The following is a 15,677-nucleotide window of genomic DNA, read 5'->3' as shown; positions in this document are numbered from 1 at the left end:
CTTCCTTCCTTCCTTCCTTCCTTCCTTCCTTCCTTCCTTCCTTCCTTCCTTTCTTCCTTCCTTTCTTCCATCCTTCTATTACAACACCATATTATACATCTAGATGACACAGTGGATAGAGCATTAGTTCTGGAGTCAGGAAGACATATTCCTGAATTAAAATCTGACTTCAGATATTTATTAGCTATGTGATCCTGAGGAAGTCACTTAAATCTATTTGCTTCAATTTCTTTATCTGTAAAATGAGTTGGAGAAGGAAGTGGCAAACCACTCTATTATCTTTGCCAAGAAAACCCCAATGAGAGTTACAAAGAGTCAGTACACCTGAAATGACTGAACACCACTACAAAGTTTAGTCATACATTATCCAATTGATGAGTATTCCCTTGTTCTTTGTTAAAACAAAAATTGATGTTATACATAATTTTACAATATCTTTCCTCTTTCTTTGATTTCTTCAGTAACACAATCAAAGTGATAGAACTGTTGGATCAAACAATCTTTCAGGACTTTTTTTTCAAATTGTTTTCTAGAATGGCTGAACCATTCAATAAATCCACCAACAGTGATTTATTATACCTATCCACCCACTTCTTTACCAGGCTGATAGAAACTAGGTCTTGTTTTAATATTTATTATTCTTAATATTACTGATTTATAGATTTTTTTCCACATGGCTGTTGATAGTTTTATTTTTTTCCTTTGATAGCTGCCTGACTTTATCCTGTGACCATCTTTGTTCCTTGTCTGGTAAAGAAGTTTTATTCTGTTTTGGCTTTGAGATTTTAAGATAAACACAATGCTCTATTGATGGTCTGCCCAACCCTGAGTATAAGGAAGGAATGTTTTGTGGTACCTATTTAGCATACTCCCACAAACTTATATCTATCCTTTTCTACTCAAATAAAAACTATCTGAATTCAGCCCCTCATTATGCCTCTCCCAGTCTATTATAATAACCTCATAATTGAGCTTCCTATTTCTGGTCTCTCACTTCTCCAATTTATCATCTGAAGAGCTAAAAAAAAATCTTCCTCAAGTACAGGTCATTGTCCTGTTCAAGAACCAATGGGGCCCCCTTGTTGCCTCTAGCATTAGGTACAAACTCACTTCGGTATGTAAAACCTTTCAAAATTTGAATTTAGTCTACATTTCCAAATTAATACTATATTACTCCTCTCTATACTATATGCCAACCAAATGCCCTAATTATTATTCTTTGAACTCAGCATTCTATCTCTCTTCTCTCTGTATCTTATCCCTAGAATTTACTTCCTCCTCATCTTTGTGTTTTGTAGTCCTTTGAGACTCAGCTAAGGATCACCTCCTACAAAAAGCAGTTCCTCAATCCCCCTGTTATCTGTGTTTTCTGGCAATCAATGAATTATCTATCAAAACATTTTTATTATGTACCAGACATTTTACTAGATTTTCAAGACACAAAGATAAAAATGAAACATTTTCTCCCTTCAAGGACCTTGCAATCTATTAAGGGAGATTAAATAACAACAATCAATCAATCAACTAATCAACCTAATTGAATTAAGAACCTAATATTTGTCAGGCACTGAGTTAAGCCTGTGGAAATACAAAAAAAGAAGCAAAAGAAGCTTTACCCTGGAGGAGCTTACAATCTAATGGGGAAAGCAATAACTAGCATTTCAAGTATTTTACAAATATTATCTCATTTTATCCTCCCTACTATCCTATAAGGTAGGTATTGTTATTTAAAAGCTTTTAGAATGCTTTGTCTAAGGCCCCTAAAAGGGTTCAGTGACTTGCCTGCAGTCACCAGTAAATATCTGAGACAGGATTTAAACTCAGGTCTTCCTGACTCCAGGTTCTGCTCTCTATCACACTGTACCAACTATATAAAGAAGTATATGTACTATATAAGATTAAGTATAAAATAATTTTTAATGAGAGGATATTAGCAGTTAGAAAGATAAAAAAGCTTCACATTGACTCTGTTATTAGATCATTTTTGAAGGAAATTAGTGATTCTAACTGAACATTCTAGGTTTGCAAGACATTCAGGGCAAAAGCACAGTAATAGGAAATAGAGAGCTATATAAGAGAATCAGTAGGAAGACCAGTAGAGTAAGGGAAGAGGAGAGATGCAAAATTAATTTAGAAGGTCTAGTTGCAAATACCACCTCATACCTATCAGACTGGCTAATATGACAGAAAGGAAAGTGATAAATGTTGGAGAGGACGTGGTAAAATTGGGACACTAATGCATTATTGTTGGAGTTCTGAACCTATCCAACCATTCTGGAGGACAATTTGGAACTATTGGACTATAAAACTGTGCATAACCTTTGATCCTGTAGTACCACTACTAGGTTTGTATTCCAAAGAGTTTTTTTATAGGGTGGGAAGGAGGACCTATTTATACAAAAATATTTATAGCAGCCCTTTCTATGGTGGCAAAGAACTGGAAACTGAGAGGATGTCCATCACTTGGGGAATGGCTGAGCAAATTGTGGCATAGGGTGGTGATGGAATACTATTGTGCTGCAAGAAATGATGAATAGAATGATTTGAGAAAGAGCAGGGAAGGCCTACATGAACTGGTGCAGAGTGAAATAAGCAGAAACAAGAGAACATTATACAGAGTAACAGCAGTATTGTGGGATGATCAACTGTGAAAGACTTAGTTACTCTCAGGAATACAATGATCCAGGGTAATTCTGAGGAACTTATGACAAAGAATACCATCTACCTCCAGAGAAAGAACTGTTGGAGTCAGGATGCAAATCAAAGCATGTGGTTCTTCACTTTAGTTTATTTGAGTTTTTGTTTCGGGGTTTTGATTTTATATGAATATTCTCTTACGACAATATGGAAATATGTTTTGTATAATAATACATGCATAACCCAGATCAAAATGCTTATAATCTCTGGGAATGGGGACAACAGAAAGGGAGAGAAACAATTTGGATCTGAAAACTTCAGAAAATTTATGTAGGATATTATTATTACATGTAAATTGATAAAATAAAATATATTTATTTGAAAAAAATAAGGCTGGTGGCAACAGATTGTGATGGGCTTTTAAAATGCTAAGATATTTGATCCTAGAGGACACAGGGAACCACTGGAGTTTATTGAATGGGGGAATGACATGATCAGATTTGCACTTTAGTAAAATCAATTTGACAACTATGATGGAATATAGAAGAGAAAGACCTGAGGCAGAGACCAACAAAGATGCTATTTCAGTAATGCAATACAGAGGTGATGAGGGTCTGACCTAGTTTGGTGACCATGTAGATGGAAAGAATGGGATAGAGGCAAGAGCAGTAAATCTTTTTTTTTTTTTTAATACTTACCTTCTATCTTGGGATTGATTAGGTATCCATTTCAAGATAGGAGAGCAGTTAAGGGCTAGGAAATTGGGGTTAAGTTACTTGTCCAGGGTCACAAAGCTAGGAAATGTAAATCTGATGCCATATTTAATACCATGTCCTCCTGACTCTAGGCCTGTTGCTCTATCCACTGTGTTACCTAGTTGCCTCAAGAACAATAATTTATTACAGAAAGTTGTTGCTAATTCCAAGGGGTTAAATTGGCAGAATTCAGAAAGTGAAATCAAAGCTACTCCAATTAAGATCCAGGATGATAACTGCTTCCATCACTAGTGTTAAAACTGATAAACTCTGAGTGCAAATTGAACCATACCTTTTTTTCCACTTCATATTTCTTTCTGTGTGCGTGTGGTATTTTCTTTTGCAATGGCTAATATATTTTGCATATGTGTAATCAGTATCATATTGCTTTCCTTTTCAAGAGGGTGGGAGAGTTCTAAATCTCTAATAATTAGAGAAATGCAAATCAAAACAACTCTGAGGTATCACTTCACACCTAGCAGATTGGCTAAAATGAAAGAAGGGGAGAGTAATGAATGTTGGAGAGGATGTGGCAAAACTGGGACATTAATGCATTGCTGGTGGAGTTGTGAATTGATCTAACCATTCTGGCTGGCAATTTGGAACTATGCTCAAAGGGCTATAAAAGAATGCCTGCCCTTTGATCCAGCCATACCATTGTTGGGTTCGTACCCCAAAGAGATCATAGATAAACAGACTTGTAAGAAAATGTTTATAGCCATGCTTTTTGTGGTGGCAAAAAACTGGAAAATGAGGGTATGCCCTTTAATTGGGGAATGGCTGAACAAATTATGGTATATGCTGGTGATGGAATACTATTGCGCTCAAAGGAATAATAAACTGGAGGAATTCCATGTGAACTGGAATGACCTCCAGGAATTGATGCAGAGCGAAAGGAGCAGAGCCAGTAAAATAGAATGTAATGGACTTCTGTACTAGCAGCAATGCAATGACCCAGGACAATTCTGAGGGACTTATGGGAATGAATGCTACCCACATTCAGAGGAAGAACTATAGGAGTGGAAATAGAAGAAAAACAACTGCTTGAACACATGGGTTGAGGTGGACATGATTGGGGATGTAGACTTGAAACTACCACACCAGTGCAAATATCAACACCAATGCAACTATCAACAATTTGGAAATAGGTCTTGATCAATGATACATGTTAAAACCAGTGGAAATATGCATCAGCCTGGGGGGGGGAGCTTGGGGGGTGAAGGGGAAAGTAAGAGCATGAATTATATAACCATGTTAACTTTTCTAAAAATAAATATTAATAAATGTTTAAAACACAATTCTATTTTTAATGAATGTTAAAAAATTAAGATATAATTAGAAAATATATGTTTAATAAAATTTTAAAAACTTTAATTGGGAACCACAAAAATATTCTGATAAGGATGAGGAACTTTTTAGCAAATATCTTAATTGCTAATCAAATTGGGAGGATCTGGAACTTTTTTTTGTCTCTTGGCACATTCAATGACTTGCTGACCTTGAAGACAGTTACTTATTGTTTCAGCTTCACATACATAAATGAAGTTCAAACTATTTGCTATTGACCTATATCCAGAAGTCTGGTATGAGAAATAACCATATAGGACAATAGAAAAGTATTGTTATGATAAAGAGAAGACAAAGCAAGAGACATAAGACAGCATTTAAATGCTGGAGCAGATTCATTTTCATTACATATCCAAGGGATGTTTGTGTTTGCAGTTATCCCAAATATTTATGATAAGAAAGCTGGCCATATCAACGTCTGCAGCCAATGACACAGATTGGTGATTCAGCATAGAATATATTAGTTACAGAGCACCAGGGACCCTATTTATAATAAATTGAAACAACTTGGGGAATAACAAATAATATAAAGTGGCAGCCTCAAAAGGCAAGAATTATACTGAAGTGTAATTTTCTTTAGATAAAATGAAGTAGCTTTATCTTTGTTTTTTTAATGAAAACTCTGATGAAAGGCCCAGGTAGATGAAAGAACAGAAGCCAAGTAGAAATGCAAAAACACCTGAGACCCTCATAGAAGAAGCATGCCCTATTGACTCTTTGAAATATGAGAAATGCAACTTTTCTAAGCCTATCACCACATTCTAATGCAGGGGTTCTTCATCTTCTTTTTTTCTGTATCACAGATCTTTTTGGCAATCTTGTGAAGCCTATGGACCCCTTCTCAGAATGTCTTGTAATCTATATTCATAAGTAAAAGGAATACTAAGTTTCAGGTATAGTTTAGTGAAAAGAAGGAGGCATTTTTCCCCCACTTCAAGTTCACATACCCCTGGAAAATCTACCCATAGATCCCTTGTAAGACATGAACCCCAGGTTGAGAACCACTATTCTTATGACAAAGAATAAATGGCATGATCTTAAAATTTTTAAGTGCTTAGTACATACATGTCTTTCTCTCTGGATGTTAAAAAATCTAGAGGCAATGTGGCATAATCCCCAGTATCAGTAACATCTGAATTCAAAAATCTCACCACTGACACTTGTTACCTATATAACAAGTCTTATAATCTCTCTAAGCCCTTCATCTGTAAAATGAGGGAGCTCTACCAGATGGCCTCTAAGTTTCCTTCCACCTCTAACTCTCTGATCCCAAGAGCTTATGACTCTTAGCAACTTTTTTAACCTCTCTGTGCCTTTGGCTACTCTGTAGGATGGATTGCAATCTGTATAAGTTCAGAGAATTTCTACAAAAAGAGTTACCCTGTTAATGAAATCACAGATTTTGGCATAATTGCATATAAACAGAATCTTGTATATATGGTGATGGAGATCTGTATGACTTATGCTAGTGAAAATCGCTATGAAAGATTCTGAACACAGGTTAGAAATGTGAGCATCTGAAAGATCTTGAAGATCATACAGTTCTGCTTCACACCCAGTACAGAATCACTGACAAACCTTTGATGGTTTCCCCAGGTGGAAGATCAAAGAGACTTTGCCTTAGCTTGAACACTTTTGATAATAGGAATACATTTATTGAAAGTTTGCAAAATGTTTTACATATATCCTCTCATTTGATTTGTGTGACCTTGGGGAAATTTTTTAACCTTTTGGGGCCTCAGTCTTTTCATATGAAAACTGATATATTTGGACTAGAGGCAGCAAAAAAATGCATAGTAGATGCATGTCAATGAATAAATACTAACTATGTTTTATATGTTTCAGGCATTGTGCTAAGTACTAGAAATACAAAGGGAAGCAAAAATAGCATCTGTTCTCAAGAAGTTTGCATTCTAATGGGAAAAACATGTCAATAGTCATTCATATAAGAAATAAATAGAATAAATGGAAGAAAATCACAGAAGGAAAGAAGTAGCTGTTGGGGAGGGCTGGGAAAAGCTTTCTTCCAAGAGAGGGAGTTGAGCTGAATCTTGAAGGAAATCAAGAAGTTCTAAATAGCAGGGAAGATGGGAGATATTTCAGACATAAGGAAGAGTCATTCCAGGGCCTGGAGATGGGAGGTAGTGTATCCCTTATGAGAACTAATAAAGTATGCCAGTATGACTGGATCATAGAGTGTGGAGGGAGGAGAAATGAAAAGGATTATGAAGAAAGGAAAGAAGGAAGGGTGGACAAGTTATAAAGAGACTTCAAAGCCAAATAAAGAATTTTTATCTTGAAGGTTAAAAGGGATGAATGCAGTTTAATGAGCAAGGGGCAGACATTGTTAAATGTTTTCTTTAGAAAAAATTACCTTGGCAGCTAAATTGAAGATGGTTTGGAGTAGAGAGAGACTTATTACAGGGACACTAATTAGAAGGTTATTACAATAGTCTGGCAAAAGATAATTAGAACATGAACCAGGGGTGTATGAGTGGAGAGGAGTATGTATAGGACAGATTTTTTAAAGGTAGAAATGACAAGATTTGGCAACAGATACATGGGATGAGTAAAAATGAGAAATTTAAGGAAAAACTGAGGTTGTGAGCCTGGTGATGGTGATTGAATATAGTGGTGCCCTAAACAGTAATGAGGGAGGCTCAGAAGTGGGGAGAATTTGGGGAAAAGTTGAGTTTTATTTTATATGTTGAATTCAAGATATCTATTGGACATTTGGCTTGAGATGTCCAAAAAAAGTTGATGATGTAGAATTGAACATCAGAAATTTCTGGAAATCATCTGAATAGAGATAATTGAACTTATGAGAACTGCTAAGATCATCTAATGAAAAACATAGAATGAAAGAGGAAGAGGCCTTGGAAGAAAAAGGAAAAGGCCTTCGATGACACCCTCTATTAGCAGACATATTATGAAGAATAAGCAAAGGAGACTAAGGAGGAATATTGCCTCATTAAAAAGAAGAGGGCAAAGGAAACTGTGGTTATAAAACCTGAATGAGAACAAAGTATCACAGAATAATAGAAGGTGATCAACAATATTAAGAGAAATCAAGAAGGATGAAAATGCTAGATTTGATCATTGTTTGTATTCATCATTGGTACCTTGGAAGAGAAATTTTAATTGAATGATGAAATCAGAAGCAATGTTGCAGAGGGCTTAACTGTTAACAGAAGAAAAGGGGAAAAGTGGAAGAACTATTCTTCTACCAAATACAATTTGGTAGGATAATTCTGTAATACTTCAGGCTTATCATTTGCACAAAAATTTGGTAGGCTCACCACTCCTACCATACAACTATCCTATATTTTTCTACTTTGTATATAATTGAATTGATTAACTTTATATTTATGTATATGACCAAAATGTCCCCAAAGCCTTAGCAGAGTTTTATGTCACTAAAACTTAAAATTACTAAGATTTTTAGAACATCTTGTATTTTATATGTATCCCTCCCACTACAATGTAAGCTCATTGTTGATAAGGTTAGTGATTTTCCTCCTTGTATTTTCCCTTTCTTTCCCAGTGTAGTCCTCTGCCCTTCCTATTTTTGTCTTCTTCCAAGACTGCTAAAAAGAATATACCTCCAGACACTCTTTCATTTTAACTTCTCTTTATGTCCTTTAAAGAATAGGGGTCCTGAGAAAATATGTGTATCTTATTCTACTATTAAAATGTAAACAATCACCACTTATTCTCTTTAAATTAAACAAATATATGTATCTTTCTATGATTCTCTTTGTATCTGCAGTTCCACTTCAAAATGGCTACTTGCTTATTTGGTACTGGCTAAGATTTAAAAAGGTAGATCAGTGGCACGGAATAGACATATAACAAACAGTATTAAAAGATGTTTAAAATCTTGTATTTGACAAAAGCATAGATGTAAGTTTTGAGGATAACTTAGTATACAGTAAAAATTCCTGGAACAGTTGGGAAGTAGTTTGGCAGAAACTAGATATAGACCAATACTTTATATACTAAGATAAAAAATGGATACATGGCCTAGACTTAAAAGAAGATATCTTAAGAAATTTAGAACAAAGAACATATTACTTATATGAACAGGCAGTTTTCAGATTAAGAAATCAAATCCATATATGAAAAATGCTCTAAATCATGACTGATTATATAAATGCAAATCAATACAATTTTATCGTCTCACACCAATCAGACTGACTAAAATGATAAGAGAGCAAATGACAAATGTTGGAGGGGAAATGGAAAAGTGGAGACACTAATATGCTGCTGGTGAAACTGTGAGCTGATCCAATCATTTTAGAAAGTAATCTGGAATAATGCCCAAAGAGTTATCAAATTGTATATATCTTTTGGCCATCATTACTCCTATTAGGTCTATTTCCCAGTCAGGGGAATCAGGAATCAGGGAAAAAACAGAAAAGAACCTATGTTCTAAAATATTTATAATAACTCTCTTTATAGTGGCAACGAACTAAAAATTTGGGGGCATGCCCATTAAATGGGGAATGTATATGGTGGTGTAAGATAGTGATAGAATACTACTTTTTGGTAAGAAATAATGAGCAAGTTAATTTTTAAAAAATAGGAAGATCCATATGAAATGAGAACCAAGCGAATGTTACATGCAACAACAGAAATACTTTTGAAGAATAAGTGTGAAGGTCCATTTAAAGGGAAAAAACTATTAATTAATCTTTATAATAATTAATATTAAGTAAATGAAAATGTTTTACATATACATATATATGTGTGTGTGTTTATCAAATGATGCATTCTCTCATGTGGGAAGGAATAGAAAGTGACACCTTGGATCTTGAATGTAACAAAATTAATTTATTAATTAAAAAGAAAGAAATTAAAATTAAAGAAGAAAATGAAGTCAAGACCAAAATCCATCCCTGAAGATCCAGTTCAAGTGTTTATTCCCACATGAGGTCTTCCTTTATAACTCTAGTTGCCAAATAATTTCCCTTTCTTAGGATCCTAGTAAGACTTATTTCATATTTCCCTTACAACCGTATGTATTCTCTACATTATATTATGGTGATTTGTACAGGGTTTTTCTTTGCCACTAGATAATAGGCTTCTAGAGGGCACAGACTGTGTGTTTTAGCTATTTGTTTATCCCCTTTAATGCTCACACAATGTTTTGCAGCTAGACTAATCAGCCAGAGTTTACTATAATGTCAAGAATTGTAAGGGGACAAGACAATGATGGGCAAACTACTATGGCCTGCATGCCAGATGCAGCCCCCTAAAATGTTCTATCTGGCTGCGCGACATTATTCCTAATCTGACGAATATGATGAGTAGGTTACAATACAATGAAACTTTGAAAGAGTTGCCTTAGAAATAGACTGACAGATGAACATTTCCTTTCCTTTGGCCCCCTCTTTAAAAAGTTTGCCCATCACTGGTCTAAGACATAAAGTTTAGTTGGGGCACAATATAGTCTAGCAAACAGAGACTTGTACTAGGATTCAATGTTATAGTCCTGATTCTGCCATTAACAACTTTTGTGGCCTTGCCTCAGTCACAACCTATCTAGTCTGGCAAAATCTTGTTAATCCATGAATGGAGGAGAAAGTTATATACCATACAGAAATATTGTTTGAAAAATGGTTTGAACTTATCTACCTCAAGAGAAAGAATTGATAAATAGAAATAAGCAAGACATAGTTTTATACATACATTTTGTAAAAAGGACTTAGGTTTCTTTCCAATGCTTACATCTTGTGAAATTCATCCTTCTTTGCTAAGGGTTAGAAAACATTGTAATGGGAGTCCATTAAAGAAGCAGGAAATATGTTTTATATTCATACTTATGAAACAAGTTGGTCCTAAAAAGCATTAATTAGGTGCCATCTCATATATCAACTATTTTTCATGATTTGACGATCTTTTCTATGTCTCAATTACAGACACATAGTAGAAATTTAATAAATGCTTGTTCAACTGAATTATTTCCTTTTTCTAGTGTCCTTTCCTTCAATAAGAAAGGGATATATTTAGAATGTTGTTAATGGAGGTCTTCTATTAGAGCTGAAGACTTTTAGAACAAATGCCACTGAGCTGGTCTGAAGAGTAACTGGTAAATAACAGAAAATAATTATGGTCAATGTCTCAACTCAGTTGTCTAAATTATGTTGCTAAAACACTCCAGAGGATGTATGAGTTAAATCCCCTCTGGGGTCAGCCAGAAAGTTTCAATTATATAGCTAGATAATGTATATTGTTCTTTACAAGCTTCCTCCAAATGTACTCCTTTGTTCACAAGATGGACCAACAATGTGGAGAATTCAGGGAATATTTCTCACCTCTACTGGGAAAAATAGCCAAAACATATGTCATACTGATAATTAGCTTTTTCACAAATATGCTCTTTCCTTTTCATTCTTAGCATTAAATCTCTGTTCAGATCTTTATCACTTAATATCTTGACTAATGTAATGTAAAAGAATCATTTTTTTCTATATGCTCTTACCCCAGCAACTCATCCTGTAAATCACCACCAGGTGAATAGGGCAAATAGGGAAAACAGAAAGTAGAAAAGCTTGGCTAGAACATAGAATTCATGAAGGGAGGTGACTTGAAATCATCCTAAAAAGATAAATTAGATTGGGAAGGATTTTAAATATCAAACATAGAATTTTAAGTTTTATCCTAGAACCAATCAGGAGCCAGTGAAACTTCTTTAACATAGAAGTGAATTGACAGGGTCATATTTCTGCTATAGGACTATCCATTTGGTAGTAAAAGAAGGAAAAATTGGAGAGGAATCTCTGTCTCAGGCCTGAGTAGAGCAGAGCAAATAAGGTAGAAAGTGGGAAGAAGCAAGAATTGAGTCTAGAAAAGGATAAATGGCAATAGGAAAATGGGGCAAGGGATAGAAGTATAGGAGAGTGAGTATAAAATTGAACTGGTTAAGTAGATGGTTAAGATATTGAAGGAAGGAAAGAGAAGCTGGGGCAGGGCTAATGGCTTGGGAAGACAGGAAGGGTAGGGTAGCATGGTTGGAGCTTTCAGTAGTAAAGATAGAGAATGGGTGAGGCAAAGTGCAACTAAATGGATAATATGTTTTAAGAAGACAGAAATTTTTGAGTTATGGTTTTTAAAAGTAAAATGTTTATGGTTTATGTGAAGATCTTTGTGTGACTGAGGTAAATGAAGGTACAGATCAAGGAAGTTGAAGAGGTTGAGAAAAATGAGATAAAATAAGAAACATTTAACTATGAGTCATATGATTTTACAAAAGAGATTTTTCCAGATCCTTTGAGATTTTGTTCTGAAAGAAGAGGCAGAGTTTAAATGAGATAATTTTTTTCTTATGCTTTTTACTTATTTAAAAGATTATATAATCCAGTGATTCCCAAAGTGGGTGCCACCGCCTCCTGGTGGGTGCTGCAGTGATCCAAGGGAGCGGTGATGGCCACAGGTTTTAACTTTTTTTGTTTTATATTCTATTCAGAGTTCAATAAACAGTTTCATAATTTCAAAGTTCTATGTTTCTAATTTATACCTTTCTTTACTATATTTTATGAAAAGGTAGAAACATTAATACATATTTCTTTCCTATTAATTGCTATTAAAATTTAAAAAAAATTAATTTCCAGGGGGCACTAAGTAATATTTTTTTTCTGGAAAGGGGGCAGTAGGCCAAAAAAGTTTGGGAACCACTGATATAATCCAACTTCAGGAGTAATGGGGAATGGGGAACCTAGCATTTCTAACAGTTGCTAAGACCTTCCATATTAAAGATGACTCGACTGGTCTTTTCTATTTGAAAATTTTATGCTGTTTCTAATTTGTTTCATGAGAAAATCTTTTCTTGGTACTTAAAATCCAATTATAATCTATTTATTGCTAATTGAGGCATTCAAGATTTAACTCTATGATTTCTGAATTGGCATTTCCTGCATTTTCATCCCAACCTACCAATTAATTTGCAGAACTCAGTTGGCCCTCGTCTAACAACTTCCTCTAATTGCATTATAAAGAAAAACACTAAGCACAGTCCTCTGGTTATAACTGCAGAACTCTTTGCATTACATATTTTTTTTCCATTTATATAGAGTTTTAAAAGTATAGAAAGGACTTTCCTTACAATGGCTCTGTGAGGTAGGTAGTGAAAATATTATTATCCTCCTTTTGCTGTTGCCTCTTAACAAGTAAGCCCTTTGCATATAGTTGATTCTATTTCTGGAATCTCTATTATCTTCCATTGATCTGTTTATGACCAAAACCTGATAATTTTTATAATTATTGCTTTATGATATATTTTAAAAGTCTGGCAGAACAAAATCTCCTTCATCAACTTTTTTTTTCACCTACGATATCCCTCAATATTCTTGACCTCTTGTGTTTTTTTTTCATATAAACGATACAATTTTTCTAGTTCTATAAAAAATAAGACTTTGTCCTTGCTTGTTGTTATCTCTTCCCTATTCTTCTATAGCACTTGGTTTGTACATCTCCTTTGACATTTCCCCAGCAGTATTGCTTTTTCTTATAGATATTTGTATTTACCTTATTTAAAGAATGTTGTCCCAGTTTTCAAAAAAATGGAATTAGCATGGAACCTTCAAACTATAAAACAGTATTGTTTAATGATATTCTTAATTGTTGCCAAACCAGCTAAGGTGATAGACGTGAGAATTAATTTCATTACCAATAAGGGACTATTAGGAGATGTCCCAGGATCCTCACTTTCCTTCCTCAATTCATGGAGATGATCTTAAAATTATGCATTCAACTCCACCCTCTTTGAAATTAGCACAATCGAGCAAAGATGGTAAAAGACCTTGGCTTATTCCTCAATTAACTTCTGCACTAGGTATTTGAACAAGGATGAAATGGTAGAATAACCTGCCCAAATTCTATATAACACTTGTAAGAACAGGAATGGAGGAAGTGGTGTCAAGAGCAAATATCAACTGGTGCTGTCAAAGAACAAAAGACTAGGAATTCTAGCACAAGAACAGATTGGAATATACTGTATTCTCATCAGCTATTTGAATCCTATATAATATGACTAGCATTTGACATCTTTACTTTATCTATATAAACCATAATGCTAGTTCAGGCCCCCATCACCTTTTTTGGACTACCACCAAAGCCTCATAATTGATCTCCCACTCACCAAGTGCCTAGCAAATAGTTGGCCTTTAATAAATGATAATAGACTAAATGACAGAGCCATCTCCAATCTGCCTTCCACATGGCTGCCAGATTGATACTACTAAAGCAAAAAATGACACCAATCTTCTGTTCAAAAAGTTCTAGTAGCATTGTCTCCAAGATAGAATAGAGACTCCTTTGTTATTTAAAGAGCTTCACAATCTGACTCTCCACAGATCTTCAAGGAACATTGATTCTTTTCACACATATGTGGGTATGCATACACGCACACACACACACACACACACACACACACACAATTTTAAACAACCTTATTTGTTATTCCCTGCATTTTCCATTGACCTTAGACTCTCCATGACTTTGTAGACTCCCTCTTTACTTCATTCCTTTCCAGGCTATATTCTGGACTTCCTCTACCTCTTTTAATTCTAGTACCTTTCCTCCATTAGTTATTTCCTTTTTATCCTCTATTTCACATGCTTTTTATACATGTTTCTTGTCTTCCACATTAGATAGCTTAACTTCCTCAAATTCAGAGACTATCTTTAGTCTCTTATTTTATCTCCAGGGCTTAGCACAGTGCCTGGTTCATAGTAAGCACTTAGCAAATGTTGTTTAATTGATTCATTCCAATGCTCACATCAACCCTCTGCTGGCAGCCTCTCTTTCTGACTGGATGATTCCCTACAGCACCTCCATTTAAAGGGAACACTTAGTCTAGCCATGTGCCATTCTTCTCCAGATTTCAGCACCTAAATTTTCTTTATCCTTCTCTATCCTTTCTCTCCATCCTTGGGTACACTCCCCACCCATACATACTTCTCCCTTTTTAGCTTCCTTTTATATATTGTTTTCGTGAATTTTACTACAAACTCCTTAAGGCCAGTGATACTCTTTCTACATGTACATATTATTCCCCCACATTAGAATATAAACACTTTGAGGATTGGGGCTTTTTTCAGTTATTTTACAGTGCCTGATACATAATAGGCCCTTAACAAATGTTGGTTGGATGAATGAAGTTGGGCATCACCATTCCTCCTTGCATTTTTTGTACTGATCTCTTTAATTTCTGGGAGAAGCTTAGAACATATTTTTAGAGACAATTCAACATCCAGAAAAGGAAGCAGTGATCACAAAAAGCCCTCATAGCATCACAAAGAATGGGGCATGACTACTTAACTTTGCATCTTTTTTTTAAGAATGTCATTAAGTTGATACAACAGTTCTCATGAAGACTCTGGGCAGCATCAACTAGTTCAGGTGGAGGAATCAATTCGTCGATAGATTACAGAAGAATTAGGTCTATTTAGTTTATGATCAGACTAACATGAATTAAGTAGGAACACTTGTAGCCAGAAGGTAATATTGCTATTCTTGTAATCACATATTTATTGAGATAAATGGTAATCATTACAAATGTGTATATGACAGATCTATTGGCCTACATATAGTGTGTCTGTTTCTATGGTTTCCTTGTATATGCTCTGTCACTGTTTAGTTACTATGTAGATCTACTTATGTTTTACTGTGTTGTTTTATATGTTTAGTTACTATGCAGTTTTTTGTGTTGTTTTTATATTTAGTTACTATGTAGATCTACTTGTGTTTTATTGTGTTATTTTGTTTTGCTCATTATTTCTGTTTGAATGTATATGTACCATTGTAATACATGTTTGTAGATATTCTACATATAATTTAGACCTTTAGTCACTAAAGGACTATCCAGAATTTGGGACTATGCACACATGTGCCCAAACTCACCCAAGTTGTTTTTTACTATGGACAACAAATGTGGAA

Source organism: Gracilinanus agilis, chromosome 2 (assembly GCF_016433145.1).
Source record: "Gracilinanus agilis isolate LMUSP501 chromosome 2, AgileGrace, whole genome shotgun sequence".
NCBI classification, from domain to species: Eukaryota; Metazoa; Chordata; class Mammalia; order Didelphimorphia; family Didelphidae; genus Gracilinanus; species Gracilinanus agilis.
The sequence above is the reverse complement of the archived record's forward strand: the minus strand, read 5'-3'. Positions refer to the sequence as shown.